Below are 16,291 nucleotides of genomic sequence, written 5' to 3'. Positions count from 1 at the left end.
AAACTTCGGAAAATTTTGGGACCAAAAAAATTTTCACCCAAAAAAAACATCGAAAAATTTTGGGACCAAAAAAATTTTCACCCAAAAAAAACATCGAAAAATTTTGGGACCAAAAAAATTTTCACCCAAAAAAAAATTCGAAAAATTTTGGGACCAAAAAAATTTTGGACCAAAAAAAACTTCGAAAAATTTTGGGACCAAAAAAATTTTGGACCAAAAAAAACTTCGAAAAATTTTGGGACCAAAAAAATTTTGGACCAAAAAAAAACTTCGAAAAATTTTGGGACCAAAAAAATTTTCACCCAAAAAAAACTTCGAAAAATTTTGGGACCAAAAAAATTTTGGACCAAAAAAAACTTCGAAAAATTTTGGGACCAAAAAAATTTTCACCCAAAAAAAACTTCGAAAAATTTTGGGACCAAAAAAATTTTCACCCAAAAAAAACTTCGAAAAATTTTGGGACCAAAAAAATTTTGGACCAAAAAGAACTTCGAAAAATTTTGGGACCAAAAAAATTTTGGACCAAAAAAAAACTTCGGAAAATTTTGGGACCAAAAAAATTTTCACCAAAAAAAAACATCGAAAAATTTTGGGACCAAAAAAATTTTCACCCAAAAAAAACATCGAAAAATTTTGGGACCAAAAAAATTTTCACCCAAAAAAAACTTCGAAAAATTTTGGGACCAAAAAAATTTTGGACCAAAAAAAACTTCGAAAAATTTTGGGACCAAAAAAATTTTCACCCAAAAGAAACTTCGAAAAATTTTGGGACCAAAAAAAACTTCGAAAAATTTTGGGACCAAAAAAATTTTGGACCAAAAAAAACTTCGAAAAATTTTGGGACCAAAAAAATTTTCACCCAAAAAAAACTTCGAAAAATTTTGGGACCAAAAAAATTTTCACCCAAAAAAAACTTCGAAAAATTTTGGGACCAAAAAAATTTTCACCCAAAAAAAACTTTGAAAAATTTTGGGACCAAAAAAATTTTCACCAAAAAAAACATCGAAAAATTTTGGGACCAAAAAAATTTTCACCCAAAAAAAACTTCGAAAAATTTTGGGACCAAAAAAATTTTGGACCAAAAAAAACTTCGAAAAATTTTGGGACCAAAAAAATTTTCACCCAAAAAAAACTTCGAAAAATTTTGGGACCAAAAAAATTTTGGACCAAAAAAAAACTTCGAAAAATTTTGGGACCAAAAAAATTTTGGACCAAAAAAAACTTCGAAAAATTTTGGGACCAAAAAAATTTTGGACCAAAAAAAAACTTCGAAAAATTTTGGGACCAAAAAAATTTTCACCCAAAAAAAACTTCGAAAAATTTTGGGACCAAAAAAATTTTCACCCAAAAAAAACTTCGAAAAATTTTGGGACCAAAAAAAATTTGGGACCAAAAAAATTTTCACCCAAAAAAAACTTCGAAAAATTTTGGGACCAAAAAATTTTGGACCAAAAAAAACTTCGAAAAATTTTCGGACCAAAAAAATTTTGGACCAAAAACAACTTCGAAAAATTTTGGGACCAAAAAAATTTTGGACCAAAAAAAAACTTCGGAAAATTTTGGGACCAAAAAAATTTTCACCCAAAAAAAACATCGAAAAATTTTGGGACCAAAAAAATTTTCACCCAAAAAAAACATCGAAAAATTTTGGGACCAAAAAAATTTTCACCCAAAAAAAAATTCGAAAAATTTTGGGACCAAAAAAATTTTGGACCAAAAAAAACTTCGAAAAATTTTGGGACCAAAAAAATTTTCACCCAAAAAAAACTTCGAAAAATTTTGGGACCAAAAAAATTTTCACCCAAAAAAAACTTCGAAAAATTTTGGACCAAAAAAAACTTCGAAAAATTTTGGGACCAAAAAAATCTTCACCCAAAATAAACTTCGAAAAATTTTGGGACCAAAAAAATTTTGGACCAAAAAAATTTTCACCCAAAAAAAACTTCGAAAAATTTTGGGACCAAAAAATTTTGGACCAAAAAAAACTTCGAAAAATTTTCGGACCAAAAAAATTTTGGACCAAAAAAAACTTCGAAAAATTTTGGGACCAAAAAAATTTTGGAACAAAAAAAAACTTCGAAAAATTTTGGGACCAAAAAAATTTTGGACCAAAAAAAACTTCGAAAAATTTTGGGACCAAAAAAATTTTGGACCAAAAAAAACTTCGAAAAATTTTGGGACCAAAAAAATTTTCACCCAAAAAAAACTTCGAAAAATTTTGGGACCAAAACAATTTTGGACCAAACAAAAAACTTCGAAAAATTTTGGGACCAAAAAAATTTTGGACCAAAAAAAACTTCGAAAAATTTTGGGACCAAAAAAATTTTGGACCAAAAAAAACTTCGAAAAATTTTGGGACCAAAAAAATTTTCACCCAAAAAAAACTTCGAAAAATTTTGGGACCAAAAAAATTTTCACCCAAAAAAAACTTCGAAAAATTTTGGGACCAAAAAAATTTTCACCCAAAAAAAACTTTGAAAAATTTTGGGACCAAAAAAATTTTCACCCAAAAAAAACATCGAAAAATTTTGGGACCAAAAAAATTTTCACCCAAAAAAAACTTCGAAAAATTTTGGGACCAAAAAAATTTTGGACCAAAAAAAACTTCGAAAAATTTTGGGACCAAAAAAATTTTCACCCAAAAAAAACTTCGAAAAATTTTGGGACCAAAAAAATTTTGGACCAAAAAAAAACTTCGAAAAATTTTGGGACCAAAAAAATTTTGGACCAAAAAAAACTTCGAAAAATTTTGGGACCAAAAAAAATTTGGGACCAAAAAAATTTTCACCCAAAAAAAACTTCGAAAAATTTTGGGACCAAAAAATTTTGGACCAAAAAAAACTTCGAAAAATTTTCGGACCAAAAAAATTTTGGACCAAAAAAAAACTTCGAAAAATTTTGGGACCAAAAAAATTTTCACCCAAAAAAAACTTCGAAAAATTTTGGGACCAAAAAAATTTTCACCCAAAAAAAACTTCGAAAAATTTTGGGACCAAAAAATTTTGGACCAAAAAAAACTTCGAAAAATTTTCGGACCAAAAAAATTTTGGACCAAAAAGAACTTCGAAAAATTTTGGGACCAAAAAAATTTTGGACCAAAAAAAAACTTCGGAAAATTTTGGGACCAAAAAAATTTTCACCCAAAAAAAACATCGAAAAAGTTTGGGACCAAAAAAATTTTCACCCAAAAAAAACATCGAAAAATTTTGGGACCAAAAAAATTTTGGACCAAAAAAAACTTCGAAAAATTTTGGGACCAAAAAAATTTTCACCCAAAAAAAACTTCGAAAAATTTTGGGACCAAAAAAATTTTGGACCAAAAAAAAACTTCGAAAAATTTTGGGACCAAAAAAATTTTGGACCAAAAAAAACTTCGAAAAATTTTGGGACCAAAAAAAATTTGGGACCAAAAAAATTTTCACCCAAAAAAAACTTCGAAAAATTTTGGGACCAAAAAATTTTGGACCAAAAAAAACTTCGAAAAATTTTCGGACCAAAAAAATTTTGGACCAAAAAAAAACTTCGAAAAATTTTGGGACCAAAAAAATTTTCGCCCAAAAAAAACTTCGAAAAATTTTGGGACCAAAAAAATTTTCACCCAAAAAAAACTTCGAAAAATTTTGGGACCAAAAAATTTTGGACCAAAAAATACTTCGAAAAATTTTCGGACCAAAAAAATTTTGGACCAAAAAGAACTTCGAAAAATTTTGGGACCAAAAAAATTTTGGACCAAAAAAAAACTTCGAAAAATTATGGGACCAAAAAAATTTTGGACCAAAAAAAACTTCGGAAAATTTTGGGACCAAAAAAATTTTCACCCAAAAAAAACTTCGAAAAATTTTGGGACCAAAAAAATTTTCACCCAAAAAAAACTTCGAAAAATTTTGGGACCAAAAAAATTTTGGACCAAAAAAAACTTCGGAAAATTTTGGGACCAAAAAAATTTTCACCCAAAAAAAAACATCGAAAAATTTTGGGACCAAAAAAATTTTGGACCAAAAAAAAACTTCGAAAAATTTTGGGACCAAAAAAATTTTGGACCAAAAAAAACTTCGAAAAATTTTGGGACCAAAAAAATTTTGGACCAAAAAAAAACTTCGAAAAATTTTGGGACCAAAAAAATTTTCACCCAAAAAAAACATCAAAAAATTTTGGGACAAAAAAAATTTTCACCCAAAAAAAACTTCGAAACATTTTGGGACCAAAAAAATTTTGGACCAAAAAAAACTTCGAAAAATTTTGGGACCAAAAAAATTTTGGACCAAAAAAAACTTCGAAAAATTTTGGGACCAAAAAAATTTTCACCCAAAAAAAACTTCGAAAAATTTTGGGACCAAAAAAATTTTGGACCAAAAAAAACTTTGAAAAATTTTGGGACCAAAAAAATTTTCACCCAAAAAAAACTTCGAAAAATTTTGGGACCAAAAAAATTTTCACCCAAAAAAAACTTCGAAAAATTTTGGGACCAAAAAAATTTTGGACCAAAAAAAACTTCGCAAAATTTTGGGACCAAAAAAATTTTGGACCAAAAAAAAACTTCGAAAAATTATGGGACCAAAAAAATTTTGGACCAAAAAAAACTTCGGAAAATTTTGGGACCAAAAAAATTTTCACCCAAAAAAAACTTCGAAAAATTTTGGGACCAAAAAAATTTTCACCCAAAAAAAACTTCGAAAAATTTTGGGACCAAAAAAATTTTGGACCAAAAAAAACTTCGGAAAATTTTGGGACCAAAAAAATTTTCACCCAAAAAAAACATCGAAAAATTTTGGGACCAAAAAAATTTTGGACCAAAAAAAAACTTCGAAAAATTTTGGGACCAAAAAAATTTTGGACCAAAAAAAACTTCGAAAAATTTTGGGACCAAAAAAATTTTGGACCAAAAAAAACTTCGAAAAATTTTGGGACCAAAAAAATTTTGGACCAAAAAAAACTTCGAAAAATTTTGGGACCAAAAAAATTTTCACCCAAAAAAAACTTCGAAAAATTTTGGGACCAAAAAAAATTTGGGACCAAAAAAATTTTCACCCAAAAAAAACTTCGAAAAATTTTGGGACCAAAAAATTTTGGACCAAAAAAAACTTCGAAAAATTTTCGGACCAAAAAAATTTTGGACCAAAAAAAACTTCGAAAAATTTTGGGACCAAAAAAATTTTCACCCAAAAAAAACTTCGAAAAATTTTGGGACCAAAAAAATTTTGGACCAAAAAAAAACTTCGAAAAATTTTGGGACCAAAAAAATTTTGGACCAAAAAAAACTTCGAAAAATTTTGGGACCAAAAAAATTTTGGACCAAAAAAAACTTCGAAAAATTTTGAGACCAAAAAAATTTTCACCCAAAAAAAACTTCGAAAAATTTTGGGACCAAAAAAAATTTGGGACCAAAAAAATTTTCACCCAAAAAAAACTTCGAAAAATTTTGGGACCAAAAAATTTTGGACCAAAAAAAACTTCGAAAAATTTTCGGACCAAAAAAATTTTGGACCAAAAAAAACTTCGAAAAATTTTGGGACCAAAAAAATTTTCACCCAAAAAAAACTTCGAAAAATTTTGGGACCAAAAAAATTTTGGACCAAAAAAAAACTTCGAAAAATTTTGGGACCAAAAAAATTTTGGACCAAAAAAACTTCGAAAAATTTTGGGACCAAAAAAATTTTGGACCAAAAAAAACTTCGAAAAATTTTGGGACCAAAAAAATTTTCACCCAAAAAAAACTTCGAAAAATTTTGGGACCAAAAAAATTTTGGACCAAAAAAAACTTTGAAAAATTTTGGGACCAAAAAAATTTTCACCCAAAAAAAACTTCGAAAAATTTTGGGACCAAAAAAATTTTCACCCAAAAAAAACTTCGAAAAATTTTGGGACCAAAAAAATTTTGGACCAAAAAAACTTCGAAAAATTTTGGGACCAAAAAAATTTTGGACAAAAAAAAAACTTCGAAAAATTATGGGACCAAAAAAATTTTGGACCAAAAAAAACTTCGGAAAATTTTGGGACCAAAAAAATTTTCACCCAAAAAAAACTTCGAAAAATTTTGGGACCAAAAAAATTTTCACCCAAAAAAAACTTCGAAAAATTTTGGGACCAAAAAAATTTTGGACCAAAAAAAACTTCGGAAAATTTTGGGACCAAAAAAATTTTCACCCAAAAAAAACATCGAAAAATTTTGGGACCAAAAAAATTTTGGACCAAAAAAAAACTTCGAAAAATTTTGGGACCAAAAAAATTTTGGACCAAAAAAAACTTCGAAAAATTTTGGGACCAAAAAAATTTTGGACCAAAAAAAAACTTCGAAAAATTTTGGGACCAAAAAAATTTTCACCCAAAAAAAACTTCGAAAAATTTTGGGATCAAAAAAATTTTCACCCAAAAAAAATTTCGAAAAATTTTGGGACCAAAAAAAATTTGGGACCAAAAAAATTTTCACCCAAAAAAAACTTCGAAAAATTTTGGGACCAAAAAATTTTGGACCAAAAAAAACTTCGAAAAATTTTGGGACCAAAAAAATTTTGGACCAAAAAAATTTTCACCCAAAAAAAACTTCGAAAAATTTTGGGACCAAAAAAATTTTCACCCAAAAAAAACTTCGAAAAATTTTGGGACCCAAAAAATTTTGGACCAAAAAAAACTTCGAAAAATTATGGGACCAAAAAATTTTGGACCAAAAAAAACTTCGGAAAATTTTGGGACCAAAAAAAATTTCACCCAAAAAAAACTTCGAAAAATTTTGGGACCAAAAAAATTTTCACCCAAAAAAAACTTCGAAAAATTTTGGGACCAAAAAAAATTTGGACCAAAAAAAACTTCGGAAAATTTTGGGACCAAAAAAATTTTCACCCAAAAAAAACATCGAAAAATTTTGGGACCAAAAAAATTTTGGACCAAAAAAAAAACTTCGAAAAATTTTGGGACCAAAAAAATTTTGGACCAAAAAAAACTTCGAAAAATTTTGGGACCAAAAAAATTTTGGACCAAAAAAAAACTTCGAAAAATTTTGGGACCAAAAAAATTTTCACCCAAAAAAAACTTCGAAAAATTTTGGGACCAAAAAAAATTTGGGACCAAAAAAATTTTCACCCAAAAAAAACTTCGAAAAATTTTGGGACCAAAAAATTTTGGACCAAAAAAAACTTCGAAAAATTTTGGGACCAAAAAAATTTTGGACCAAAAAAATTTTCACCCAAAAAAAACTTCGAAAAATTTTGGGACCAAAAAATTTTGGACCAAAAAAAACTTCGGAAAATTTTGGGACCAAAAAAATTTTCACCCAAAAAAAACATCGAAAAATTTTGGGACCAAAAAAATTTTGGACCAAAAAAAAACTTCGAAAAATTTTGGGACCAAAAAAATTTTGGACCAAAAAAAACTTCGAAAAATTTTGGGACCAAAAAAATTTTGGACCAAAAAAAAACTTCGAAAAATTTTGGGACCAAAAAAATTTTCACCCAAAAAAAACTTCGAAAAATTTTGGGACCAAAAAAAATTTGGGACCAAAAAAATTTTCACCCAAAAAAAACTTCGAAAAATTTTGGGACCAAAAAATTTTGGACCAAAAAAAACTTCGAAAAATTTTGGGACCAAAAAAATTTTGGACCAAAAAAATTTTCACCCAAAAAAAATTTCGAAAAATTTTGGGACCAAAAAAATTTTCACCCAAAAAAAACTTCGAAAAATTTTGGGACCCAAAAAATTTTGGACCAAAAAAAACTTCGAAAAATTATGGGACCAAAAAAATTTTGGACCAAAAAAAACTTCGGAAAATTTTGGGACCAAAAAAATTTTCACCCAAAAAAAACTTCGAAAAATTTTGGGACCAAAAAAATTTTCACCCAAAAAAAAACTTCGAAAAATTTTGGGACCAAAAAAATTTTGGACCAAAAAAAACTTCGAAAAATTTTGGGACCAAAAAAATTTTGGACCAAAAAAAAACTTCGAAAAATTTTGGGACCAAAAAAATTTTCACCCAAAAAAAACTTCGAAAAATTTTGGGACCAAAAAAATTTTCACCCAAAAAAAACTTCGAAAAATTTTGGGACCAAAAAAAATTTGGGACCAAAAAAATTTTCACCCAAAAAAAACTTCGAAAAATTTTGGGACCAAAAAATTTTGGACCAAAAAAAACTTCGAAAAATTTTGGGACCAAAAAAATTTTGGACCAAAAAAATTTTCACCCAAAAAAAACTTCGAAAAATTTTGGGACCAAAAAAATTTTCACCCAAAAAAAACTTCGAAAAATTGTGGGACCCAAAAAATTTTGGACCAAAAAAAACTTCGAAAAATTATGGGACCAAAAAAATTTTGGACCAAAAAAAACTTCGGAAAATTTTGGGACCAAAAAAATTTTCACCCAAAAAAAACTTCGAAAAATTTTGGGACCAAAAAAATTTTCACCCAAAAAAAACTTCGAAAAATTTTGGGACCAAAAAAAATTTGGACCAAAAAAAACTTCGGAAAATTTTGGGACCAAAAAAATTTTCACCCAAAAAAAACATCGAAAAATTTTGGGACCAAAAAAATTTTGGACCAAAAAAAAACTTCGAAAAATTTTGGGACCAAAAAAATTTTGGACCAAAAAAAACTTCGAAAAATTTTGGGACCAAAAAAATTTTGGACCAAAAAAAAACTTCGAAAAATTTTGGGACCAAAAAAATTTTCACCCAAAAAAAACTTCGAAAAATTTTGGGACCAAAAAATTTTCACCCAAAAAAAACTTCGAAAAATTTTGGGACCAAAAAAAATTTGGGACCAAAAAAATTTTCACCCAAAAAAAACTTCGAAAAATTTTGGGACCAAAAAATTTTGGACCAAAAAAAACTTCGAAAAATTTTCGGACCAAAAAAATTTTGGACCAAAAAAATTTTCACCCAAAAAAAACTTCGAAAAATTTTGGGACCAAAAAAATTTTCACCCAAAAAAACTTCGAAAAATTTTGGGACCCAAAAAATTTTGGACCAAAAAAAACTTCGAAAAATTATGGGACCAAAAAAATTTTGGACCAAAAAAAACTTCGGAAAATTTTGGGACCAAAAAAATTTTCACCCAAAAAAAACTTCGAAAAATTTTGGGACCAAAAAAATTTTCACCCAAAAAAAACTTCGAAAAATTTTGGGACCAAAAAAATTTTGGACCAAAAAAAACTTCGGAAAATTTTGGGACCAAAAAAATTTTCACCCAAAAAAAACATCGAAAAATTTTGGGACCAAAAAAATTTTGGACCAAAAAAAAACTTCGAAAAATTTTGGGACCAAAAAAATTTGGACCAAAAAAAAAATTTTGGGACCAAAAAAATTTTGGACCAAAAAAAAACTTCGAAAAATTTTGGGACCAAAAAAATTTTCACCCAAAAAAAACTTCGAAAAATTTTGGGACCAAAAAAAATTTGGGACCAAAAAAATTTTCACCCAAAAAAAACTTCGAAAAATTTTGGGACCAAAAAATTTTGGACCAAAAAAAACTTCGAAAAATTTTGGGACCAAAAAAATTTTGGACCAAAAAAATTTTCACCCAAAAAAAACTTCGAAAAATTTTGGGACCAAAAAAATTTTCACCCAAAAAAAACTTCGAAAAATTTTGGGACCCAAAAAATTTTGGACCAAAAAAAACTTCGAAAAATTATGGGACCAAAAATATTTTCACCCAAAAAAAAACTTCGAAAAATTTTGGGACCAAAAATATTTTCACCCAAAAAAAAAATTCGAAAAATTTTGGACCAAAAAAAACTTCGAAAAATTTTGGGACCAAAAAAATTTTGGACCAAAAAAAACTTCGAAAAATTTTGGGACCAAAAAAATTTTGGACCAAAAAAACTTCGAAAAATTTTGAGACCAAAAAAATTTTGGACCAAAAAAAACTTCGAAAAATTTTGGGACCAAAAAAATTTTGGACCAAAAAAAACTTCGAAAAATTTTGGGACCAAAAAAATTTTCACGCAAAAAAAACTTCGAAAAATTTTGGGACCAAAAATATTTTCACCCAAAAAAAAAATTCGAAAAATTTTGGACCAAAAATATTTTCACCCAAAAAAAAAATTCGAAAAATTTTGGACCAAAAAAAACTTCGAAAAATTTTGGGACCAAAAAAATTTTGGACCAAAAAAAACTTCGAAAAATTTTGAGACCAAAAAAAATTTTGGACCAAAAAAAACTTCGAAAAATTTTGGGACCAAAAAAATTTTCACCCAAAAAAAACTTCGAAAAATTTTGGGACCAAAAAAATTTTGGACCAAAAAAAACTTCGAAAAATTTTGGGACCAAAAAAATTTTCACCCAAAAAAAAACTTCGAAAAATTTTGGGACCAAAAAAATTTTCACCCAAAAAAAACATCGAAAAATTTTGGGACCAAAAAAATTTTCACCCAAAAAAAACTTCGAAAAATTTTGGGACCAAAAAAATTTTCACCCAAAAAAAACTTCGAAAAATTTTGGGACCAAAAAAATTTTCACCCAAAAAAAACTTCGAAAAATTTTGGGACCAAAAAAATTTTGGACCAAAAAAAACTTCGAAAAATTTTGGGACCAAAAAAATTTTGGACCAAAAAAACTTCGAAAAATTTTGAGACCAAAAAAATTTTGGACCAAAAAAAAACTTCGAAAAATTTTGGGACCAAAAACATTTTCACCCAAAAAAAACTTCGAAAAATTTTGGGACCAAAAAAATTTTCACAAAAAAAAAAACATCGAAAAATTTTGGGACCAAAAAAATTTTGGACCAAAAAAAACTTCGAAAAATTTTGGGACCAAAAAAATTTTGGACCAAAAAAAACTTCGAAAAATTTTGGGACCAAAAAAATTTTCACCCAAAAAAAACTTCGAAAAATTTTGGGACCAAAAATATTTTCACCCAAAAAAAACTTCGAAAAATTTTGGACCAAAAAAAACTTCGAAAAATTTTGGGACCAAAAAAATTTTCACCCAAAAAAAACTTCGAAAAATTTTGGGACCAAAAAAATTTTCACCCAAAAAAAACTTCGAAAAATTTTGGGACCAAAAAAATTTTGGACCAAAAAAAAACTTCGAAAAATTTTGGGACCAAAAAAATTTTCACCCAAAAAAAACTTCGAAAAATTTTGGGACCAAAAACATTTTCACCCAAAAAAAACATCGAAAAATTTTGGGACCAAAAAAATTTTGGACCAAAAAAAACTTCGAAAAATTTTGGGACCAAAAAAATTTTGGACCAAAAAAAACTTCGAAAAATTTTGGGACCAAAAAAATTTTCACCCAAAAAAAACTTCGAAAAATTTTGGGACCAAAAATATTTTCACCCAAAAAAAAAATTCGAAAAATTTTGGACCAAAAATATTTTCACCCAAAAAAAAAATTCGAAAAATTTTGGACCAAAAAAAACTTCGAAAAATTTTGGGACCAAAAAAATTTTGGACCAAAAAAAACTTCGAAAAATTTTGAGACCAAAAAAAATTTTGGACCAAAAAAAACTTCGAAAAATTTTGGGACCAAAAAAATTTTCACCCAAAAAAAACTTCGAAAAATTTTGGGACCAAAAAAATTTTGGACCAAAAAAAACTTCGAAAAATTTTGGGACCAAAAAAATTTTCACCCAAAAAAAAACTTCGAAAAATTTTGGGACCAAAAAAATTTTCACCCAAAAAAAACATCGAAAAATTTTGGGACCAAAAAAATTTTCACCCAAAAAAAACTTCGAAAAATTTTGGGACCAAAAAAATTTTCACCCAAAAAAAACTTCGAAAAATTTTGGGACCAAAAAAATTTTCACCCAAAAAAAACTTCGAAAAATTTTGGGACCAAAAAAATTTTGGACCAAAAAAAACTTCGAAAAATTTTGGGACCAAAAAAATTTTGGACCAAAAAAACTTCGAAAAATTTTGAGACCAAAAAAATTTTGGACCAAAAAAAAACTTCGAAAAATTTTGGGACCAAAAACATTTTCACCCAAAAAAAACTTCGAAAAATTTTGGGACCAAAAAAATTTTCACAAAAAAAAAAACATCGAAAAATTTTGGGACCAAAAAAATTTTGGACCAAAAAAAACTTCGAAAAATTTTGGGACCAAAAAAATTTTGGACCAAAAAAAACTTCGAAAAATTTTGGGACCAAAAAAATTTTCACCCAAAAAAAACTTCGAAAAATTTTGGGACCAAAAAAATTTTGGGACCAAAAAAATTTTGGACCAAAAAAAACTTCGAAAAATTTTGGGACCAAAAAAATTTTCACCCAAAAAAAACTTCGAAAAATTTTGGGACCAAAAATATTTTCACCCAAAAAAAAACTTCGAAAAATTTTGGGACCAAAAATATTTTCACCCAAAAAAAAAATTCGAAAAATTTTGGACCAAAAAAAACTTCGAAAAATTTTGGGACCAAAAAAATTTTGGACCAAAAAAAACTTCGAAAAATTTTGGGACCAAAAAAATTTTGGACCAAAAAAACTTCGAAAAATTTTGAGACCAAAAAAATTTTGGACCAAAAAAAACTTCGAAAAATTTTGGGACCAAAAAAATTTTGGACCAAAAAAAACTTCGAAAAATTTTGGGACCAAAAAAATTTTCACCCAAAAAAAACTTCGAAAAATTTTGGGACCAAAAAAATTTTGGGACCAAAAAAATTTTGGACCAAAAAAAACTTCGAAAAATTTTGGGACCAAAAAAATTTTCACCCAAAAAAAACTTCGAAAAATTTTGGGACCAAAAAAATTTTCACCCAAAAAAAACTTCGAAAAATTTTGGGACCAAAAAAATTTTCACCCAAAAAAAACTTCGAAAATTTTGGGACCAAAAAAATTTTGGACCAAAAAAAACTTCGAAAAATTTTGGGACCAAAAAATTTTAACCCAAAAAAAACTTCGAAAAATTTTGGGACCAAAAAAATTTTCACCCAAAAAAAACTTCGAAAAATTTTGGGACCAAAAAAATTTTCACCCAAAAAAAACTTCGAAAAATTTTGGGACCAAAAAAATTTTCACCCAAAAAAAACTTCGAAAAATTTTGGGACCTAAAAAATTTTCACCCAAAAAAAACTTCGAAAAATTTTGGGACCAAAAAAATTTTGGGACCAAAAAAATTTTGGACCAAAAAAAACTTCGAAAAATTTTGGGACCAAAAAAATTTTCACCCAAAAAAAACTTCGAAAAATTTTGGGACCAAAAAAATTTTGGACCAAAAAAAACTTCGAAAAATTTTGGGACCAAAAAAATTTTCACCCAAAAAAAACTTCGAAAAATTTTGGGACCAAAAAAATTTTCACCCAAAAAAAACTTCGAAAAATTTTCGTGACCTAAAAAATTTTCACCCAAAAAAAACTTCGAAAAATTTTGGGACCAAAAAAATTTTGGGACCAAAAAAATTTTGGGACCAAAAAAATTTTGGACCAAAAAAAACTTCGAAAAATTTTGGGACCAAAAAAATTTTCACCCAAAAAAAACTTCGAAAAATTTTGGGACCAAAAAAAATTTCACCCAAAAAAAACTTCGAAAAATTTTGGGACCAAAAAAATTTTCACCCAAAAAAAACTTCGAAAAATTTTGGGACCAAAAAAATTTTGGACCAAAAAAAACTTCGAAAAATTTTGGGACCAAAAAAGTTTTCACCCAAAAAAAACTTCGAAAAATTTTCGGACCAAAAAAATTTTGGACTAAAAAAAACTTCGAAAAATTTTGGGACCAAAAAAATTTTCACCCAAAAAAAACTTCGAAAAATTTTGGGACCAAAAAAATTTTGGACCAAAAAAAACTTCGAAAAATTTTCGGACCAAAAAAATTTTGGACCAAAAAAAACTTCGAAAAATTTTGGGACCAAAAAAATTTTGGACCAAAAAAAACTTCGAAAAATTTTGGGACCAAAAAAATTTTCACCCAAAAAAAACTTCGAAAAATTTTGGGACCAAAAAAATTTTCACCCAAAAAAAACTTCGAAAAATTTTGGGACCTAAAAAATTTTCACCCAAAAAAAACTTCGAAAAATTTTGGGACTAAAAAAATTTTGGGACCAAAAAAATTTTGGACCAAAAAAAACTTCGAAAAATTTTGGGACCAAAAAAATTTTCACCCAAAAAAAAACTTCGAAAAATTTTGGGACCAAAAAAATTTTCACCCAAAAAAAACTTCGAAAAATTTTGGGACCAAAAAAATTTTCACCCAAAAAAAACTTCGAAAAATTTTGGGACCAAAAAAATTTTCACCCAAAAAAAACTTCGAAAAATTTTGGGACCAAAAAAATTTTGGACCAAAAAAAACTTCGAAAAATTTTGGGACCAAAAAAATTTTCACCCAAAAAAAACTTCGAAAAATTTTGGGACCAAAAAAAACTTCGAAAAATTTTGGGACCAAAAAAATTTTGGACCAAAAAAAACTTCGAAAAATTTTGGGACCAAAAAAATTTTGGACCAAAAAAAACTTTGAAACGTTTTGGGACCAAAAAAATTTTGGACCAAAAAAAAACTTCGAAAAATTTTGGGACCAAAAAAATTTTCACCACAAAAAAACTTCGAAAAATTTTGGGCTCAAAAAAGTTTTGGACCAAAAAAAACTTCGAAAAATTTTGGGACCAAAAAAATTTTCACCCAAAAAAAACTTCGAAAAATTTTGGGACCAAAAAAATTTTCACCCAAAAAAAACTTCGAAAAATTTTGGGACCAAAAAAATTTTCACCCAAAAAAAACTTCGAAAAATTTTGGGACCAAAAAAATTTTCACCCAAAAAAAACTTCGAAAAATTTTGGGACCAAAAAAATTTTGGACCAAAAAAAACTTCGAAAAATTTTGGACCAAAAAAAACTTCGAAAAATTTTGGGACCAAAAAAATTTTCACCCAAAAAAAACTTCGAAAAATTTTGGGACCAAAAAAATTTTGGACCAAAAAAAACTTCGAAAAATTTTGGGACCAAAAAAAACTTCGAAAAATTTTGGGACCAAAAAAATTTTCACCCAAAAAAAACTTCGAAAAATTTTGGGACCGAAAAAATTTTGGACCAAAAAAAACTTCGAAAAATTTTGGTACCAAAAAAATTTTGGACCAAAAAAAACTTCGAAAAATTTTCGGACCAAAAAAATTTTCACCCAAAAAAAACTTCGAAAAATTTTCGGACCCAAAAAATTTTGGACCAAAAAAAACTTCGAAAAATTTTCGGACCAAAAAAATTTTGGACCAAAAAAAACTTCGAAAAATTTTGGGACCAAAAAAATTTTCACCCAAAAAAAACTTCGAAAAATTTTGGGACCAAAAAAATTTTCACCCAAAAAAAACTTCGAAAAATTTTGGGACCAAAAAAATTTTCACCCAAAAAAAACTTCGAAAAATTTTCGTGACCTAAAAAATTTTCACCCAAAAAAAACTTCGAAAAATTTTGGGACCAAAAAAATTTTGGGACCAAAAAAATTTTGGGACCAAAAAAATTTTGGGACCAAAAAAATTTTGGACCAAAAAAAACTTCGAAAAATTTTGGGACCAAAAAAATTTTCACCCAAAAAAAACTTCGAAAAATTTTGGGACCAAAAAAATTTTCACCCAAAAAAAACTTCGAAAAATTTTGGGACCAAAAAAATTTTCACCCAAAAAAAACTTCGAAAAATTTTGGGACCAAAAAAAATTTCACCCAAAAAAAACTTCGAAAAATTTTGGGACCAAAAAAATTTTCACCCAAAAAAAACTTCGAAAAATTTTGGGACCAAAAAAATTTTGGACCAAAAAAAACTTCGAAAAATTTTGGGACCAAAAAAATTTTCACCCAAAAAAAACTTCGAAAAATTTTCGGACCAAAAAAATTTTGGACTAAAAACAACTTCGAAAAATTTTGGGACCAAAAAAATTTTCACCCAAAAAAAACTTCGAAAAATTTTCGGACCCAAAAAATTTTGGACCAAAAAAAACTTCGAAAAATTTTCGGACCAAAAAAATTTTGGACCAAAAAAAACTTCGAAAAATTTTGGGACCAAAAAAATTTTCACCCAAAAAAAACTTCGAAAAATTTTGGGACCTAAAAAATTTTCACCCAAAAAAAACTTCGAAAAATTTTGGGACCAAAAAAATTTTGGGACCAAAAAAATTTTGGACCAAAAAAAACTTCGAAAAATTTTGGGACCAAAAAAATTTTCACCCAAAAAAAACTTCGAAAAATTTTCGGACCCAAAAAATTTTGGACCAAAAAAAACTTCGAAAAATTTTCGGACCAAAAAAATTTTGGACCAAAAAAAACTTCGAAAAATTTTGGGACCAAAAAAATTTTCACCCAAAAAAAACTTCGAAAAATTTTGGGACCTAAAAAATTTTCACCCAAAAAAAACTTCGAAAAATTTTGGGACCAAAAAAAATTTGGGACCAAA

Source organism: Astyanax mexicanus, chromosome 5 (genome assembly GCF_023375975.1).
Source record: "Astyanax mexicanus isolate ESR-SI-001 chromosome 5, AstMex3_surface, whole genome shotgun sequence".
In the NCBI taxonomy this organism is placed as follows: Eukaryota; Metazoa; Chordata; class Actinopteri; order Characiformes; family Acestrorhamphidae; genus Astyanax; species Astyanax mexicanus.
Note: the sequence above shows the minus strand (reverse complement) of the source record.